The 16,640-nt window shown below is 60.9% G+C and overlaps 2 long non-coding RNA genes across 4 annotated transcripts in view; both read left to right on the forward strand.

The window, feature by feature from the left end:
• The first annotated feature begins 1,007 nt into the window (after positions 1-1,007).
• On the forward strand, positions 1,008-2,202 carry LOC311442813. Its single transcript, XR_014696887.1, has 3 exons — positions 1,008-1,144; positions 1,284-1,318; positions 2,087-2,202. It is a non-coding gene; the product is annotated as an uncharacterized lncRNA (long non-coding RNA).
• A 6,520-nt stretch (positions 2,203-8,722) lies between these two features.
• Positions 8,723-16,640, forward strand: part of LOC311442913 — a 32,031-nt gene continuing 24,113 nt past the window's right edge. The window contains exons 1-2 of one of the 3 annotated variants that reach the window (XR_014696943.1): positions 8,723-8,908; positions 10,139-10,338. This is a non-coding gene — a long non-coding RNA (uncharacterized lncRNA). The remainder of the gene's footprint in view (positions 8,909-10,138; positions 10,339-16,640) is intronic. The other 2 variants (XR_014696944.1, XR_014696945.1) reach the window with 2 other exon arrangements.

Below are 16,640 nucleotides of genomic sequence, written 5' to 3' on the forward strand. Positions count from 1 at the left end.
GACCGGCGCGACATATATACTGCGCGGGGTGCGTCTCGTCCCTCGTCCTCCCCTCCGCTGCTTTATTTGCACGCCGTCCATCTGCCGTGCGGTCCCTGCTCTGGTTATTTTTATCACGGTCAATTTTTTTTCTTTTTCTTTTTCTTTTTTTTTTTTTTTAATACAAATAAAGAAATCGCCCCACTAAAAAAAAATCCCTCCCTCCTCAAACGAAAAATAAATAAATAAATAAATAAATTAATTAATTAAACAATTTCTCCCTGAAACACCGCCGCCGCTTCCTAAGGTGTGGAAAGGGGGGAAAAAAATAATAATACTAAAGATAAATGGGGAAAAAGCCCGCAGGAATTTCCCCGGGGCTGGGGCCGGGGGGGCTGCAGGCACAAGCCGGGGCAGGGCGGCAGGGGGGTGCCCCCCCCCCCGGGCCCTTTGTCTGCCTGTCGGAAGCCCGCAGCCCTGCGCGCCCCGTCGGGGCCGGGCACGGAGCTGCCGCCGGCGGGGCTGGGGGCTGCGGGCCGGACAATGGGGCGGCGGCGGGACTTTGTTTAACCCCATTGCCCCCCAGCCGGCGGGGCCAGGGGTCAAGGGCTTCGCCAGTCGCCGGGGCACGGCCCCGGGGGAACGCCACGTCGGGGGGGGCGGCCGGTGCGGGACCCCTCCGGAGAGGGGCAACTGGGGGGGGTGAGGAGGGCTCCGGGAGGGTGTTTGGTTTTTTTTTTATGGGGCACAGAGCGGGGCTACACGTTTTTCTAGGAGAGGGAGGCGAGAAGCGGCCGCTGCCTCCGGGCACCCCCCGGTTCTGCCTTCGCCCCCCGGTTCGGGGGTTGGGTGTGGGGGGGCTGCGGGAGGAGGCAGCCGGCTTTGGGGGCGTGCAGCCTCTCCCCGGGCAGAGGGGGGCTCGTGCCGCCTCTCCAGGAGCCGAGAAATGGGCATTTGATAGGTGACGTACGGGCTTACGTGGGAATCCGTGCCCAGCACCGCGCTGCCGGCGCCTTTTCTCCTGACACCACACTAACCCGCAGCTCGCACCCCCCTTGCCAGCCTGGGGGGGGGTGGGGGGGGAGCGGGAGGGGGGCAGGAGAAGGGAAAAGAAAAGCAGCCCCCTCTTTTTGCTGCTCGGGAGACCAGCCCCGGAGCTCCGAAAGTGAGCGAGGGCGAGGGCGAGGGGAAGCGGCCGGCAGCCGGCACCGAGCCGAGGGGCCGGGGGGGGGGCCGGCAGGGGAGGAAGACCCCCCCAAACCCCTTTTATTTTGATTTTATTTTATTTTTTTTTCTGGGACTAGGGGCGAGCCGGCGGGGGAGGAGGCTGGCACCCGAGGTAAGTCCCCTCCGCCCGGAGCTGCGGGCACGGGCGGTGCCGGCGCTGCGGGGGCGCGCAGGAACCGGGGGTTGGGGAGCAAAGGGGGGGGCACAGCCGGGCCTGCCCCATCCCCGTCCCCTTCCCCATCCCGGGGCAGGGCCCTGGAGGGGCTGCGGGCTCGGTTTTAGGGCCGGGGGAGGTTGGAGGCGGCGGGGGGACAGGCGGTGGCGGTGGTCCCGGGGGTCGCGGGCAGCCCGTGCCCCGCACCCTGCCCCATCCGTCGGGGCCGGGCCGGGGTCCCCCGGGTGGAGCAGCCCCCGGAGCCCGCTCCCAGCCCCGGGCTCCTCCCGTGCGTGTCTCAATTCACTCAGGCTTGACTTGGCAATAAGCTCTCTCAATAGGGTGACAATAGAGCCCCAGTGGGACCCGAACAAAGAATTTGAAAGTAGTTAAATTGCAGGACACGTCCATCGCCTGGGTGCTTGAATTAAAGAAAAAAAAAAAATCGGAGAAAAGAAAAAGGAGAGAGACTTTTCTTTGGGCTGGTGAGAAAATGCTCAGGGTAAAAGTTGGTTTGGCGTCTTCATTTCAGCGACAATGGAGCAGAGCTAATTCAATAGGAAACGCGGGGATTTTTTAATGAAAAGACCGCCAGGGTTACACCGAAGTTAAGCTCTTGTGAATTAATTATTAGGGCAAATAAACTGGGGAGGGGGGGAGCGCTCTGGAGGGAGTGTTGCAATTTCTTAATATTCTCCTTTTCGTGTTTAACGACAATGCCATTAGGTTTCGACTCTGGGTGAGCAAAAGGATTTCTTACACTCCCCGGGAAGAGGAGAAGACGCTTTTTATGGTGTTACTTAATTGCTTTTAAAATAAAATACTACGGAATTTGGCAACGAGCTCCGGTTTCTGCTGGCGGTGGCGTTTGGGGTTATATTTCCTTTCGTGGCAACTCGCAGACGCAAAAAAAAAAAAAAGGAAAATAACGGGGAAATTTAAAAACCCCAATGTAAAGGCGAGGCGGCGAGTTCGGCTCTTCCAGACCCCTCGGTCTCGATCGGTTTATTTTTTCCTACAGAGAAAACCCGTCCGGGGCTGGCTGCGTGCTCACCAGGGCGGCGAGAGGCTCCCCAAAGCCGGTCCGGGGCATTGCTTTGGGAGAATCGCAGATAAAAAAAATAGCAAGCGGGTTGGGTTAACCGCAGGAAGGAAGACGAGGAAAAAAAAAATAAAATAGAAATAATAAAAAAAGGTCGGAAGCGAAGTAAAGGTGTGCCAGGAGGGTGGGTTATTTTATTTTATTTTTTGGTTTTATTCTATATTTTTTTCCTCGCTGCAGAGGCTGCAGGCGAGGCGCTACGGGTGTAATTATATAAAAAGGGGAATTAAGCCAGGGAAATATGGAAGGAGGAAGAGGAAGGAGGAGAAGGAAGGAGGAGAGGAGCGCAGGCGGCACCTGCCGTGCCGGACGGCTGCCAGCTCGCCTCCGCCTGCCGGCGGGCTACCGGCGGGGCGAGACATCGCCCGGCTCGGCCTGGCCGTCGGGGCTGGATAGCACGGCTCGGCTCGGCTCGGCACGGGAGGGACTCTCAGCCTTTTTCTCTCCCCCCGCTACCACCGGGGAAAAGCCCGAGGTGCTGCTCTGCCCGACGGCTGCAGTGCCGAGCCGAGCCGTGCCGAGCCGTGCCGAGCCGTGCCATGCCCTGCCAAGCCCTACCAAGCCCTGCCGAGCCCTGTCGAGCCCTACCAAGCCCTGCCAAGCCGTGCCAAGCCGTGCCGAGCCGTGCCGAGCCGCCCCGCTGCGGGGAGCCGTGCGGACTTTCAGCACTTGGACAGCGGTGCGGTAACGGGGCCGGGCCGGGCCGGGCCGTGCCAAAAAAGCCCGGGGGCAGCGCAGGCAGCGGGGCGGCCGCGGCCCCTTTCTGCTGGCCTCCTAAGGGGACCGGGGGAGCGACACCCCGAGGGGGCCCCGGGGGGCTTCGTGCCCCGCTGGGGGGTGGCAGAGGGGAGGCCCCCGGCCGGGCAGGGCAGGGGGGAGGCGGCAACCCCGCAGCGGGACGAGGTGGCCCCGAGGGGGTGGGCAGCTCGCCGGGGGGTGTTGGGGGGGGACATAGGGGGGTGGATGGGGGGAGCGGCCCCTCTGCCCCTCGCAGCCCCATCCTCGGGGGGTAATTAGGGGGTGAGTTGGAGGGGCTGCGGGCTGTGCTGGGCAGAGCCCGGCAGCAAGCAACCCCCGCCGCCGCCGCCTTCCTCCCGTCCTCCTCCTCTCCCCCTCCTTTCCCCCGCCTCCTCCCCTCCCCCCTTCCCTCCTCCTCCTCCCTCCTCCTCCTCCTCCTCCTCCTCCTCCTCCTCCTCCTCTCCGCCATGGTTGGAGTGAATCGGAGGCTGCCGGGCTGACGTCAGTGCGGGCAGAGCCTGCCGCCGGCGGCAGCTCCCGGCCAGCAGCCACAACCGGCACCGGCAGCCGCCGGGAGGACGGCGGGGGGAGCCCGGCAGCAGCCGCCCCAAACGCTCCGTGCCCGGCCACCCCCAGGGGACGGCGGCCGCGGGGGTCGCTGCTCGCCCCGGGGCAGCCCTGCCCGCCCCTCCGCCCGCCTGCCCGCCCGGGGAGGGGCTGGGGGGGGTCCGTCGTTCTTCGTCCTCACCCCCCCCGCAGCCCAAATCCATCCCCAACGCCGCCCGTTTCGTCCAGGGACGGCCGCCGCTGCCCTCGCCCCGGCTGCAAGCGTGAGTGTCGCGGCCGGGCGTCGCCGCCGCCATCGGGTGTCCCCCGGGGGGCTGGAGGGCGAGGGGGGTGAAAGGGGGGGGGACGTGGCCCCGGGAGGAGGCTGCTGGTGGGGGGGGGGAGGATGGAAGGGAGGTGGGGAGGGGGAGCTGAAGTTGGGCCGGTCCCCGCGGGGAAGTTGCGAGGCTCTCCCGGGGGACAGAGCCGCCCCCCGCCGCTCCCTGCCCCGGCCCGGACCCCCCCGTCGGGGCTGAGCAGCCCGCGGCGAGCGGCGGTGGCCCGGGGGGGGAGGCCCAGGGGGGAGGCCAGCGGGGGAGAACGGCCACGGGGCGACCTTTGGCTGCCGGGGGCGAGTTGGCTCCGGGCAACCTCTCCCCGGCCGGCCGGGACCGGGCAGCCCGACGGGGCGGGCTGTGCCCCGACGGGGCGGCGGGGAGCCGGGGCCGAGCGGTGCCGGCGGCGGCCGAATTGTCCCCAAATGTCCCCGCTCGCCGGCCGGAGGGGTGGGCGCCGGCCAAAACACGCCTGAACGGGGCCGAGCCCGCCGGCACAGCCAGCGTTTAGGCCCCGGGGGCAGTCCCCGGCTCCCCCAATTTCTCCTCCGGGCACAGCGGGGGCTGCCGCGGGGCCTCGCTTTGCGAGAGGGGGGGACCGGGGGGGCACCGGGGCACCGGGCTCCCCGCTCCCCTGCTCGGATAGAGCGGCCCCGGGGCCGCCGCTGCCCGTGCTGCGGTCTGCCAGCAGCTGGAGGCTTTTTTTGTTTCGCATTCGCTTCTCTCTGCATCTCCGCTTTATTTTCTCCCTTTTATTTTTTTTTTCCTTTTATTTTTCGTATTTTTTCTTTCGCTTTTTTATTTTTCTTCAATTCTCCTTTACTTCATTTTTTTTTTTTTCCCCTATGCATTCTCCCCTTCTGCTCTCCCTTCCCCGCGGACTCTTATTTCCTCGGCTTTTTTATTTATTTATTTTTTTTTTCCCGTGTCTCCCTGGAAGTGAAACGCATTTTAGGCCTCAGCCTTAAGGAAACCCGAGCGGGAGCGGTGCAGGTGCCCTGGGAGCCTGCACCTGCCCGGATACCCCCCCCTTCGACGTGCCCGGCCCCACCGGGCCAGGAGGGGGTCGGGACCCCGGCCCCTTCCCGGCCTCGTCCCGGCCCCGGGAGCCGGAGGAAAGAGCAGCCGGGGGCCGGGCCGCTGCGGCGGAGCCTTTTCAGAGCCGGAGCTCGTTTAGACGTGGCTTTTAATTGCTAAACAAAGCAACACGTTTCCTCAACGCCCGTCGGGAGCCGCCGCTTGTGCGTAAAGTTGGCGAAGCCCCGGTTGTGGGAGGAAAAGGGGGGAAAAAAAAAAAAGGGAAAAAAAAAAAAAAAAAGCAAACACACACAATTAGGAGGAGATGCAGCTCGGGGCGGCGAGGCGCGGGGGGTTACTCTAGGTTGGCTAAAAATAACTTCTCCTAATTAAAGAAAAGTGACGTCAGACGCGCAGGGCGTGAAGAGGGGAAGGCAGCGGGGCTCGGGGCAGGGCGAGCGCCTTCAGGCACGGCGGGGCCGCCCGACAGCCGGACAGCACGGCCAACGGGGCTCCTCCGAGGGGCGGCCGGCGGGGCCGGGCTGCCCGGCTGCGGGAAGGGGAGCACCGACCGCTCCCGGGGCCCCCTGCCCCGGGGGGAGCCCTACAAAAAGCGGGGGGCTCCGGGGCCGCCTTCCCCAACGCCCGGGGGGGATTTGCGCGGAGGCTCCGCGGGCGCGGAGCGGCGGCGGCTGCAGCACCATGGCCAGAGCCTCGCCCGCCCCGCCCCGTCGGGGAGGCAGAACCTCGGCCGGGCCTTTTGGGACACCTCCCCGCTTTTTTTTTTTAATAATTTCTTCTTTTTATTTATTATTATTATTTTTTTTTTCACCGTCCTTCTCGGCTAAACCGGGCCGCAGCCCGGGGGATCGTTTTCCCCCGTTGTTCTGCCTGTGAGTGCAGGGAAGGGCAGCCCCCGGTGTCCCCCATCCCGGTGTCGTCCCCCCCCCCGATCCTCCCGGTCCCCCAGGTGAGGCCGGGCGCTGGCTGCCTCCGGGCTCTGCCCGCTGCGGCCTCCGGAGCCCCCCGCTCGCTCCCCGCTCTGCTCGCCGGTGCTTTGCGATGTGCCAAGGAGCCATTTTGTACGCGTCCTGCTTAAACTGCGCCCCAAATAATAATAAAAATAAGAATAAGAATAATAAAATAAAAAATATAAACCAACGCCCAAGCGATAGGAAAATAATCCCCCAAAGGCCAGCAGCATTTTTCTCCTAGGTGCCGGGCCTCCGCCTGCACGGAGCGGGTCGAGGCCGGGGGCTCGGAGCCGAGCAAAGCGTTGCCGAAAAGCAGCAGGGAAGAATCCCGGGATTTATTTCTGCGGAGAGAAATCCCTTCCCTTACCCGGCGGAGAAAGGGGGGCCCGCTCCCGGTACCCCAGCAGGGGGACCGGGACCGGAGCGGGGCCGCATCGCCGCCGCCGCCGGCAGCCCCCCGGTGCTCCCCGCGGTCGGGGGATAACGGGGACACCCCCGGGGGGAAACTGAGGCCGGGCCGTGGCCCGGGAGAGCCCCTTCCGTGGGCACCGGGCTGCGGGCACCGCTCGGTATCGCCGCCACCGAGGGGCAGCCCCGGGGAGCGGGGCCGGTGGGCACCTTCCCCCGCCCCGGCCGGGGAACGCGCGGGCAGCAATCACCGTAACGGCGGCAGCAATAAATTAGGGGCAAATCCACAGCCGGAAAATTAAGGAGATCCGATTTGTAGCGATTTTTATTTTTTTTTATTTTATTTTTTTTTCCTCTCTCTCCAGGGCAGATTAGAATAACCTCAGCCGAGCCCCCTCCCGAGCGGCTCGGGGCCGCGGGGATGGCACCGAGGGGCTGGGGAAGGAGCAAAGATTTCTCCCCACCCGCCGCAGCCCCGTCGGGGTGCCCGGGGCACCCCCGGGCCCGTTTCTCGTTAGGGAGGAGGAGGAAGGCAGCCGGGAGCCAGGCAGGGCGGCTCGGCTCGGCTGTGCGCCGGGAGCGCGGAGGGGCTGGCAGGGCTGAGCCTGGAGCTTTTAGCCTAATTGAGCTCCCGTATTTTTATTTTTTATTATTTTTATTATTATTATTTTTTTTTTTCAAAGGAAAGGCGGGGAGGGGGAAGCGAGGAGAGGGAGAAATAAAGAAGCCGAGCGGAGCTCGCCGAGAGCCGGAGCTGCCGGGACCGGCAGGCTGCGCTCAGCCGCGGCTGCTCCCGCAGCGATCGCTTCGTTCCGCGGCTCCCCCGTTTCGCAGCAGGTCCCATTTTAGCTAAACCTCAGATTTAAGGGAAAGCAACGTTTAGGAGCGGCGACGGATTACAGTTTTTATTTTATTTTATTTTATTTTTTTTTTTTTTTTTTTTTGCGGGGCAGGTCAGATAAGCATCCCAGATAATCACATTTACCTCCCGGCATTTTATTATCCTTATTGCTGCTGTTGGATTTGTGTGCGCCGCGTTCGTCGCTGCACGCACAGCGCGCTAAGAGCCGGCGAGGGGAAGAGCAAAACCTAGAGGGGAAATAATTAAAACGGGGGCGGGGGGGGGTGTAAAGAAAGGGGTGTCGAGAGGACCCGGGCGGGATCGCAGGCGTATCCCCGGCCCGGCTGCTCCTCGGCCGATTTGGCTGCGGGGAAGGCGCTGTCCGGGCCGCCCCGACGCCCGGCCAGGTGCAGAGGCCGGACGGGGCGGGCGCTGCTGCAGGAGGAGAGGTTGTGAGGGACGCGAGGGGGGGCAACGGCGTGCTGGGACCGGGGAAAGGCAGCAGGAAAAGGGAGGGAAAAAGGGAAGGAAAACGTACGGGGAAAGGAAGGGAGGGGAAAAAGGGAAAGGCCGGGGAAAGGGGAAAGGGAGGGCGAAGGACAAGGAGAGGGAAGTTAGCTGCAGGTGGGTCCTCCGTGCCGTGCCGTGCTGTGCCGTGCCGGGGGTGCTGCCCGCCCGTGCCCCCTCTTTGATGCCGAAGGGGGTTCTGTAGGGCCGGGGGGGGGACCCCACAACGCGGCTCCTGCAGCACGGGCGGGGAGGCGAAGCACGGCGGGTGGGGGGCAGGCGGGTGCCGGGGCGCCGCGGGAGGAGGGTGCAGCTGGGGGCGTGCTGCTCCGAGCCGAGCTGCTCCGAGCCGAGCCGAGCCGAGCCGAGCCGCGCCCGCCCCGTCCCGCCCGCCCCGTCCAGCAGCGGGGGCTCGGCCGGGGCCGGGGCGCCAAAACGCGGGAAAAGGGGGCGCGGATTTAAATGCGGGGCCGCCGATTGGCTGGGGGGGGCGTGACGTCACTTCCCAAAGGGGGCGATTACCATGCGAGGGGAGTAGAAGTTGGGCGGCGGGGCGGGAGCGGGAGCGGGATCGGGAGCGCTGCTGCTGCCCGGGTCGGGACCGCGCGGGGCTCGGCTCGGCTCTGCCCGTCTCGGCTCAGCTCTGCCCGGCTCGCCTTGGCTCGGCACAGCTCGCCTCGGCTCCCCGCAGCCCCTCACGGTGCCTTGCTCGCTCCCGCAGCGCGGCTCCGTCTCCTCCGCTCCTCGTATTTATCATTTTTATTTTTTTTTTCTCTTTTTTCCCCCCTTCTCTCTCCCCCTCTGGCTCCCCGCCGGCAGATCCCGGCCGCTCTCCCTCTCCCCCCCCCTCCCCACGCCGTGTGCCCTCTCCCCGCAGCCGACGGCAGCCCCGCCGGAGGGATGTTTCTGTCTTTGGTTATCTAGCTGTATGAGTGTTGTGGAGCCATCATAAAGCTAGATAACCGAAAGTAGAAATGACTTCCAAACCTGCTCGCCCCCGGGGAAGAGGCTGCAGCAGGACCGGCGCCGCTGGAGCCCGGAGCAGAGGCGAATCGCGGCCCCGCCACCTCGGGGCTCCAGGTAAGCGCCGCGCCCGCCCCGTCGGGGCGCTCCCGGGGGCTCCGGGCACCGGGACGGGAGGGCCGGGAGAGGCGGGCGAGCCCCGCGCACATGCCCGCAGCGTTTCGGGGCTCGACACACCGGGAGGCAGCCCTAAAAAACCCGCTCCCGGCTCCGGGCAGGCGCTGGGTGCGGGGCTGGGAGGCTGGAGGGGGCAAGCGCCCCGGGCGCCTCTCCTAACAAAGCCTCCCCCGTCCCCACCCTGCGGGTCCGACCTCAAAACCCCCCCCAGTTTTGGGATATTTTTCTTCTCTCTTTTTCCCTGTCTCTCTTCTCTCTCTCTCTTTTTTTTTTTTTGGCTTGGTTCTGGCCTCCCTTTTGGAAGGTCAGCTCGCTCATCATGCGATCGCTCTCCCCCCACGCGTCGGCTCTCGCTTTTGTCCGTGGCTGGGGGGTCCCCGGGGAGGGGGGGGTCCCCGGGGAAGGGCAGGGGTCCCGCTGCTGGGTGCACCCCTCCTGGTGTGCGGCCGCCGGCCCCGCAGCTTCCCAGGGAGCTGAGCAGTCGGCAGGCACAAAGCCTCCCTCACCTCCGCTGCGAGCCCGGAGAAGTTGAAACATAATATGTATTACAATGTCTGGCAAATAATAAAAAAAAAAAAAAAAAAAAAAAAAAAGAAAGAAAGAAGAAGAAGAAGAAAAAAAAAAAGCAATTGGCAAATCTGCATTCCGTTCCCATGGCGACACAAAGCACCGCGCTCTCCGCCGAGCCTCCCCAGCACGTTTTCCCAGCCGGTGTGGGGCGAGCGCCCTCGGCCGGGGTTGGGGTCCCCAAGGCCCCCCCAGCACCCTGGGGTCCGCACGGGGCATCGCCGCCAGCCCCTCGCCTGCTGCTCACATCCTACGGGGATGGTCCCCACTCTGCCGTGAGCCCCCGTGGGCCGTGACAGCCCCGGGGAGGTTTCTCCCCGCGGCTCCAGGGGGCTCCTTGCGGGGTCTCTGCCCCCCGGGAGCCGCAGCGGGAGCCGGGGGCACCGTGGCCACGCTCCCACCGCTGGCAGAGGTGGGCTGCGGGTGCCCGGCCGTGGGGCGAGGGCGGCGTCGGGGGGCTGAGCCGCCCGTGCCCCCCGGGGAGGCGAGAGGAGGGAGCCCCGCGCAGCCCCCAGGCAGGTTTTCCAGCAGCCCTTGCACGGGGGAATGGCGTCAGACGCCACGTAGGCCCGCAAAGCTAAATCTGCCTGTGCACCCTTCCAGGGCCGGCAAAGCGTCGCCATAACCGCAGTAAGGAGAAAGGATCTGAGCCTGAATCGGGCTATACCGCGAGAGAGAAAAGTTCTGAGGAGCTGGTGGTATTATGTATTCTAATGAGGAGTCATTGGAGAAATTAAAAAGGGCAGAGAGAGACGACGACGGCAGCGCTAATTCCGCAGGAAGCCTCCCAGGGAAAAGGCCGTGTGAGTGTGAACGCTGAAAAGCATGAAGGCCTGGAATTAGACTATCATTTAGAGAGCGTTACTAATCCGAAGTTACAGCAGTAATTCCATGATTTGCTGGGTCCCACACGCAGCGCCAGAATTAAAGATACGGATTTTCTAGAAATGTAACTCAACTGTGGCACCGAGTCTCGGCGAGATCCGAATGAATCATTCATTCCAAAGGCAGCGAAAGACGTGTCATTAAGAACCAACCTCCTTCTCCCCAGCCCATCTGGAATATGTATGCTCAATGCAGCCCCAGAAATTGTGGAAGAGATCGGAGGTGGGGAGGAGGGAATGTAGTGCTTTCCCTCCTTTCTGATGGCGGTTATTTTTAAGAAATAATTTTCCAATTATTTCCACAATATTGTGAGCGGCACTCGATTCTTCTCCTATTTATTTCCCCCCCCCCCTCTCCCCTTTCCGTATGATAGCATCGAGTCAGGTGCAAACGGTTTCGGTGGAGATGCTTGAAAACTAGAGCGAACAAAGCAGGAGAGAACCGAGCAAGGTGGCAGATGAATGCATTTATTCCGGAGTAATGATTTGGTGGGGGATGGAGGAAAGAAACATTCAAATTCCTAATGAATATAATTCAGGAGGAATCACTCGACCAGCGTGGCAGAGAAAATCTGTTTGGTGGGAGTGTTTCTGCACTGGCAGAGCCCAGGAGGTATTTCTGTCCCTGGCTTTTGTAATTGCAAAAGGTGAAAATTTAAAAAAAGGGGGATCGGAGGGGAAAAAAAAATTATATATATATACACGCATATAATAAATGTGTTTGTGTGTGTGTATATAAATACATATATATATAATTTTACGAAATAAAATGGAAGTGTGGAAATCAGTGTCTACATGCAAACTCTTACAAAGGATCGAGGCAAGCTTTTTCGCCTTGCTGTTGGATCCGTTGTTCAGAAACCTCCCTTGGCTCCTCGATTTTTTTTTCTCCCCCAGACCCTTCGTTCTGGGTGGATTTTTCGGGTGTTTTGGCAGGCTGTAGGGCTGGTTGGCATAACCCACAGCAGCCCCCCCCCCCAAAATGGGGTTGAGGCAGGGACGGAGCGCTCTGGCCTTTGGTTTCCAGCGGGGAGAAGCCGTGGTTGAATTTTTGTTGGTGCCGAATTCTGCCTTGTCGCCCTCCCTGCCTGCAGGGCTGGGGGAGGCACGGGGTCCTGGTGAACAAGGAGGCTGAGGCTGGCAGTGAAGGATGGGGACGGTGGCAGGAGCCTCGCCAGCTTGTGCGCGTGGGTGGAGGGCGAGGATGCGGATAAAGCCCCCTGGGTGCACCCATCCTCGTGCAAACCCCACCGCCTCTCGTCCCTCGCAGCCCGGTGCCAGCTCCTCGCTTTGTGCCCTTTCTGAAGCCCTGGTGGAAGGGGGTCACCGATTCAGCTCCTTAGGGCCAGGGGTGGATTTTGGCGAGCGGGACCTCAGCCGAAACACCCCGGCAGCCCCCACGGGTCCCCCTCCATCTGAGCCTTTGCCCTGTTCGCGTAGCTGTTGGCGTCAGCGGGATCCTTCCTCCCACCCCAGGAGGTGAGGGGTCTCCTGCTGCTGCCCTGCCCCATCCCGTGCGGGGCAGGGGCGATGCCGTGGGCAGGGAGCAGAGCCCAGGCCCCAGGGGGCCACCCGGCGCCCTCGGCTCTCCCTTTTTGGTGGGATGTGGCACAGGCCAGGCGCGGGTGAGGTCTCTGGAGCTGGGCCCTGATGTCTTTGTTCTTCAGGCAGTGCTGGGGATGGGCAGAGGGAGCCAGGAGCGTAAAGGATCGGCGTGCGTGGTTCGGGGGTAAGTGGAAAACATCAGCTGTGGGTTTCCCCTGGGGGATCGACGCCCCGGGACGTCGGGTGCTCAAACTCTTCTCTTTGTTTCTCTTCTTTCCCCAAAACTTCTCCCCCGTGCAGCGGGCTGGGCTCCCGGCACGAGGTGAGGGGATCTGTAGCAGGTAGCCGAGCAAGCCCAACCCGGGGTGGCTCCGGGGGCAGGTGGAGAAGGGAAGGGGCTGCTCGGTGCCTGCCCCTCAAACCGGCTGCCTGTGAATGGAGGCAGGGCTGCGTCAGCCCGGCCGCTCGGTTCTGGATGAAATCCCATCAATGGGCATTTTTGTGGAATCGCCTGGCGATGGCTGGTGTGAAGCTGCAGGCCTGGCTCTCTCCTTTTCTTTTGTCTCCCTCGGCTCCCACCCCCTCCGTGCGCCCTTGACGCAGGCGGACGGTGCCTGCGCTTACCTGCCCCTCGTCCCGGGCTTTGTGCGTGCCGTCGGGGAAGGGGCAGAGCCAGGGGCACAGCTCGGTGGCTTCGGGGGCTCGTCCTGCTCCTGGCTGTGCCCGAGTCTGCAGAGCACAGGCAGCGGCTCCGCGGGCGCGAGGTGCTAATTTGGGTGCGAGGTGCTAATTTGGAGCTTTTCTGAGGTGTGAGCGCGGAGGTGTTGGCGTCTGGCCACGCGGCACCTGGGCAATTTGTCACCCCCGTCCCACTCCCAGCCCCTGGCAGCCCTGGGGACCTGCGGTGTGAGATGGGTGCGGTGCCACCAGGACTCGCTCCGCCCCGCTGGGTTCTTTTTTTTGCTGCTTTTCAGTGTTTCTTACCCACTGGGGATGCTTTGCCAAGAGCCTGGCTTGCAGAAGCGAGGTCTGGCGCTGCTCTCCCGGCCACGTGCTGGGGACCTGGGCTCGTGCTGGCCCTGCGGCGCCGTCGCCCTGCCACAGCCACGCTGTGCGCCCTGGGTGAGGACGGACGGGGCTTTGGGGTCGGGGTTTTCAGGTGCCGCCGGTGTTTGTTCAGCGGCTCAGGTTTGGTTAGGAGCGTTCGCCTCGAAAGCTCAGGAGTGGGGGGAAGAAAAAAAAAAAAAAAGAAACTGGGGGGGAGGAAAGCACACAATCTCCGTCAGTTAGCTGTCTCTTGGAAACTCAGCTCGCTGTTCCTATAGAGGCTTTCTCTTTGCCTTCACCCTGGTCTGGCCTTAAGTACCACTTTAAGTGGGCTTTGCTCATTCACATCCAGGCTCCTTAGAGCAATTGAGCCCGCGGGGGTTTGAAAAGAAGGGACAGTCCCTCAATGGCAGGACCTTGGGCCAGGCTAATTGGTTTTGGTTCAAGGGGATACTGGATTTGTGAAAAGCCCAAAGACATCTTTCCCACGCCAAATCCCAGCTCTTCAGAGGGGGAAGTGAGGGGTGCCGGGTGGGGAAAGGAGCTGAAAGGAAGGTGGGGTGGTCGGACCTCCGAAACGACCCCAGCACCCAGAGCCTCAGCAGGGATGGGGCACGGGGACGGGGTCCCTCCTCCTTGGGCAGGTGGATGGCAGGGACGGGCCTGGGCGCTGAGCACACCCTCCGTGGTGGCCTGGTTTCATTAAAAACAGGCTTTTTCTGGGCAAGGCTACCATGGAGATGCCAGGAGGAACAGGAGGATGGGACCTGGGGAGCACCAAATCGCTTCTGTGTGTGTGTGTGTCCATAGGGGGGATTTGCTGAGGTCTTTTGTATCTCGTTTTGGTTTGGGATTTTTTTTTTCCCTTACGCTGAATCTCTCTGGCACCATTCCAGCAGTCCCATGACCTTTACTCTCCTAGATCCATAAAAATCACTTAATTATTGGGCCGAAAATCAAGGCTTGGAAACAAAGCCAGCTTATGGGACCATCATTTCTTGATATATTTCCTGAGAGGACATATTTCTGGGCACCTTCAGAGCAGTGCGCGCAGCTTGTTGGATATGAGATATCAAGGCATTATTTATTGAGGAAGTCTTCACACTCCCTCATCTGTTATAATTAACTGATGACATTTTTTCTTAGGTTCAAAATATGGTGAAAAAGTATAATTAGCACGAAGCTGAGGCACTGCATTAAAATGTCTCCTATAGTTAATGTAAGATAGCCCTGCTATTTATTATAGGAGGAGCTGGCTCTGACCTCTCTGTTGCCTAACACTTTTTATTGTAAAGATTCTTGAACTTTTTTTTTTTTTTTCTTTTTGAGAACCTCTGACACTCCCATTGTTTGCTGCGGGCCCTTGAAATTCGGCGGGGGGAAGCTTTTCGGCTAGAGAAATGCCTATTCTTTGTCCCCGAAATTCCTTTCAGGTTTAGCTGAATTATGAATTGTTCGGGATCGCAATTTCCCTTCGGTTGCCTCTTTTGCGCGGGGGGGCAAAAAGGGGTAAAATTGGTGTTTCAGTGACATAATCACGGACAGGGAGCAGGGTAGAGCCCTGGGCTCGTGCTGCGGTGTGCTGGCACGGCCGGGAGGACAGTCACGGCCAACTCCACGACCCCTTCCCACACCCAGCTGATTTTCCTGCGGTGCATCCCAGGCGCGAGCTCCTCCAGGTCCCGGTGCTGAGGGAGGGGAAAAAAAAAAAAATCACGTTTGTGTGCATGCTCGGCCTGGGTCCTGCCAGCCCCAGCGCTTCACCTTCCCTGCACTGCTGGCCCCGGGAGAGCAGCCTTCTGCCGCTGCCTGATAACACCGGCCCCGTATTTCACAGTGCCACGAAGCTGTGCCGAGGCTCGGGGCTCCAAATCCCTCTCCCCGTGCAGGACGAAGGGCGTGGGGCGGAGGGAGGGGGGGATTCGCCACCCTCGCATACAATTGTTTTTTTTTTGTTGTTGTTGCTTATACAAACAATCTATTATTTATTAGGCATAAATAATACATTTTCTGTGTGTTTAGAACGCACGTGATTGCTGCGGATTAAAAACGTGCCCGGTGTAAGGCGCCGAAGCAGGTCGGGGGCGCCTGGCTGCGCTTTGGCCACGGGATGGGAGCGCAGCCTGTGCCCGTGCCGGGCTGCGAGGACTCGGTCACAGCCGATTTTTGGCTCCCTCCCTCTTTCCCTGGCCAGGGTGGCTGCAGGGCGAGGTGGAATTGAGGTTGCAGGGACGGCCATAAATCGAGAATTGCCAAACTTTTGAAGTGCCCGACCACGCGATCTGAGCGAGGCCTTGGTAGGGGACAGCGAAGGCAGGGGCAGAGGGGCAGGCAGGGCCCATCAGGCCACTGAAAGTGCTCCTCCGAACGTGTGGGGTGTCAGCAGAGCCTACACTTGCTCTGAACTCAGTGGCCAAGAAGATGTCTCCAAGCTGCAAGGGCCTTTGTGCCAGCTCGCAGGCACCGCAGCCTGGCACCCTCGCCTTGCACACTCCTTCCCCGTGACCCTCCTGGGAGCCGTCGCACGTGGTGGAGGGAAAGGGGAGGCCTTTGTGCGTTGAGCAGCAGATCTAATCTCTGCTTTTCACTGCTGGAAGAATTTCCTCCACTTTACCTGGGAGGTGATTACACGCAATGCAGATTTATCTTTGCTCGAGATGGCTTTTTTTTTTTTCTTCCTTTTGTTTACTGGGGATTTCTCCATTCTGGCTGGCGATGCCCCCCAGGAAACATTCGGCTCTTTCTGTCCTGTAGGTTCTAGCTGAGCAAACTTGTCTGGGGAAAGTAGGCGGCCGCTCTTTTGTTTTACTTCTCTGGGTCTAACCGAGTGTTGTCCCCTCGCACACACCTGGCGCACCCTCTCCAGCCAGCAGTGTATCAGCTCTGGGTTTTAATTGCACAACCTCGTGTTGTTTTTTTTTTCCTTATGGATTCCTGGAGGCCGGCACGGATACCTGCCTGTGGTTTGGGTCTCCATTGTGCGGGTACGGCCTGGTGCTTCACGGGCTTCTTCTTCATAACTTTCCCCCTCTCTCCTGCCTCTCGGTTCAGCAAAGGGCCTGTCTGTCTGGATGCAGGCAATAAACGTCTGTTCTCACCCTGACTTCTATTAATGAGATAGAGACAGGTAAGCATCACACATACCAACTTTCCTGCTCTCAGCAACATCAAGGAAACGGTGACAAGCTATTAATGGGAAGTGATGGTCTGGGTGCTAATTAGTGCTTCCTTTTCAACTTTTACCTACACGTCTGCCGCGATGCCCATCCCAGCCTCTCCCCTCTCCTTGCATCCCTTTGTTTCCAGCGCGTTCTTCGTTCACTGCACACATCCCATGTCGAAGGGGCTCCTCTCTTTATTTATTTATTTTTTTTCTACCCATTTCTTTCTGCATCTCTTCCTTCCCTTTTTGTCCCTTTTTTTCCCTTGGTAATTGCTGCCTGCACCCTCTTCCTCCCATGGTTGCTCCCAGCAAAAAAAAAAAAAAGAGCGTGGTGCTGTAGTGGGATCTGAGCCCTCGGGGATGGGGCTACACGAAGTCGCCAGGAGTTTCTCACCTCCATCACCGGGTAGCAATATTCAGTCGTGGCACCAGTGCACGGGGTCAGGTCACCCCGGGGACGTGAAGG

The sequence above is a fragment of the Aythya ferina genome (assembly GCF_964211825.1).
Source record: "Aythya ferina genome assembly, chromosome: 11".
NCBI lineage: Eukaryota > Metazoa > Chordata > Aves > Anseriformes > Anatidae > Aythya > Aythya ferina.